The sequence below is a fragment of the Megalopta genalis genome, unplaced genomic scaffold (genome assembly GCF_051020955.1).
Source record: "Megalopta genalis isolate 19385.01 unplaced genomic scaffold, iyMegGena1_principal scaffold0052, whole genome shotgun sequence".
Taxonomy (NCBI): Eukaryota; Metazoa; Arthropoda; class Insecta; order Hymenoptera; family Halictidae; genus Megalopta; species Megalopta genalis.
In genome coordinates this window covers 695,001-697,500 of record NW_027476121.1, presented here as the reverse complement: position 1 = coordinate 697,500, position 2,500 = coordinate 695,001, and the positions used below count along the sequence as shown (strand labels likewise).

The 2,500-nt window shown below is 44.5% G+C and overlaps 1 non-coding gene and 1 pseudogene across 1 annotated transcript; both read left to right on the top strand.

Moving 5' to 3' along the window:
- The first annotated feature begins 1,005 nt into the window (after nucleotides 1-1,005).
- LOC143261466 (5.8S ribosomal RNA) lies at nucleotides 1,006-1,160 on the top strand. Its single transcript, XR_013035580.1, has one exon. It is a non-coding gene; the product is annotated as a 5.8S ribosomal RNA (ribosomal RNA).
- A 1,105-nt stretch (nucleotides 1,161-2,265) lies between these two features.
- LOC143261447 (large subunit ribosomal RNA) overlaps nucleotides 2,266-2,500 on the top strand; it is an 8,545-nt pseudogene continuing 8,310 nt past the window's right edge.

Genomic DNA, 2,500 nt, shown 5'->3' with positions numbered 1-2,500 from the left:
ATTCGTGCGTGATTTACACGGCAGACGTGTGTACTACACGTATTAGGCCTTTGATCTGCGTTGCGTAGGCCATCTTCCTTCCAAGACACACACGTGTTGGGGTTTGTGTGATTTTATGATAGTGCCTCAACACGGAAAAATAAGCGTACGAGAAGAGTGGGCCCGACCAGATCATTCGTGCGTGATTTATACACGGCCAGACGCGTATTATATTACACGTATTAGGCCTTTGATCTGCGTTGCGTAGGCCATCTTCTCGATAGAGAGAAAGCCAAAATGTATTCTTTTTTTCTTTCTTTACACACACACACACAGTTGTAGTAGGACAGGGAGGGATGCGAGCGTGCTAATCACGCTTCCTCAAGTCTTCGCTGTGGTGTAAAAAAAAAAAGAAAAAAAAGGAATCGTTGGGAAAGTCCAAAGGACGAAAATATCGGGCAGTCTGAAGATAACTTAATGCTCGTTTACATTGGTATCAAGAGAGACCGGCTTGTGTAGCTCGTTTCAATGCTGTGTCGTTGTCATTGACACCCTACTCTGTTGCGCGCTAGTGGCAGCATGAGCGTGGGACGTATATATATATGACACCCAGCTAGAGCCGGCCGTGAGTCCGTCCGGTGTAAATAACGACGAAAGGAGAGAGAAACTTTTCGAATCCAGTATCGGGTTGATAATTGTCCAGTTTGAATATCCATATCCCCGTCGTTTTTGGAGGTGATATACTCTCTGTGTTTCTTCGATAGAAGGCTTTTCAATGTTCTATTCGCTCCGACCGTCGAACTTGCAAGAAAACAGTGGTTTTGGATTTGCTCGTACATATATATATGGTTTCGACGGAAATATCTCGTTCTTTAAGGGACAATTATGTCGTTGTACGACGACTCCCGAATCTCCTTCGCGCGCTGGTTGGAGCTCTTCGGGTATCGGCTTGTTCCGAAATATAACACAAAAATGTGGTGGATAGCAAATACACATTATATATATGAGAGAATAAAAGGGAAAAATTACCCTGAACGGTGGATCACTTGGCTCGTGGGTCGATGAAGAACGCAGCTAATTGCGCGTCAACGTGTGAACTGCAGGACACATGAACATCGACATTTCGAACGCACATTGCGGTCCACGGATACAATTCCTGGACCACGCCTGGCTGAGGGTCGTTTACGTACTTATAAACTGCTTGCGTTGATGGCACTTGTTGCCTATATACGTACGAGCGAATGATGGGCGCTTCGTCGGCGTTTGTCGCGGTCCTATGAATATTGAGAAATTTTACGTACGTCTAACAGTCTTCGAGAGAGATGGAAATCGTGTTCGAACTAGCGTGAGTGTGGAAGGCGGTGTCGTGTGTCGTATATGTTTTATATACGTCCGCCCGTCTGAAACACCGCTTCGAAGCGGTGACAAAATCTTTTTCGGGACGATTCGTATCCGTAGAACTATCGAGATTTCACTGGTACATTTTCAACGCGCTCCCGACGTCGCCTGAAATGAAACGAGATGGGTTTAACCCACGAAAGCGTACTACACGAGTCTGTCCTATGTGAAGACTGTGTACAGAGATCGAACGAACGCATGAAAGAAATTGAACGAAAGAACACATAACCCGCAAAAATATAGAGTAGAATTGTGACCGTTGCTTCGAATTTGAATTTATATGTATATATATATCATAGCCCCAGGGAGTGGAACCTATGAGTGTGGAAGGATGTCTCTTACCGTTATGTTGCCAGAGGAAAAAAAGTCTCTCTCTTCGTACGACACATTTGTGTACGAATTGTATCGATGGCTATATAGATCCGATGTTGCACATATTCTGAGTAAAGAACACCCCACCCGGGTTACCGTCCTAAAACTCTTCTATTGGTGTGGCTATGATGTGTGTGTCAACGCAATCGCGAGTCTGGTTCTACGGGAAAACCGTTTGTCGGTCGCCCCATATATCTTTTTGTTCTCTTCAAATGATCGAATAGCGAAACCGCACGAGATCAATCGGTCGTCTAGTCCCCGAAAGTACTTTTCGGACGGACGTTAAAGTTATACCGATTGTAATCGTCTTGCGAGTGTTTCGAAGATCTATATTTGGAGAGGATATCGAATTTTATAAAAGATATATTGGTGAGGCGCGATAAACGGTTTTTTTTTTGCTTTAAGGGTTTTTTGTGTTTTTTTTATTTTTTTTTTTTTTTTTGTGTTGCTCTGTACACGTTTCGCAAAATGCTTTCGGGGGGGGAAGCTCTGAAAAAATTTTTTTTCACGTTCCGACGACCTCAGAGTAGGCGAGATTACCCGCTGAATTTAAGCATATTACTAAGCGGAGGAAAAGAAACTAACCAGGATTTCCTTAGTAGCGGCGAGCGAACAGGAATTAGCCCAGCACTGAATCCCGCGGAGTTCCGCCGTTGGGAAATGTAGTGTTCAGGAGGGTCAATTTATCCCGTAACGTCGCAACCGCGTCCAAGTCCATCTTGAATGGGGCCATTTATCCATAGAGGGTGCC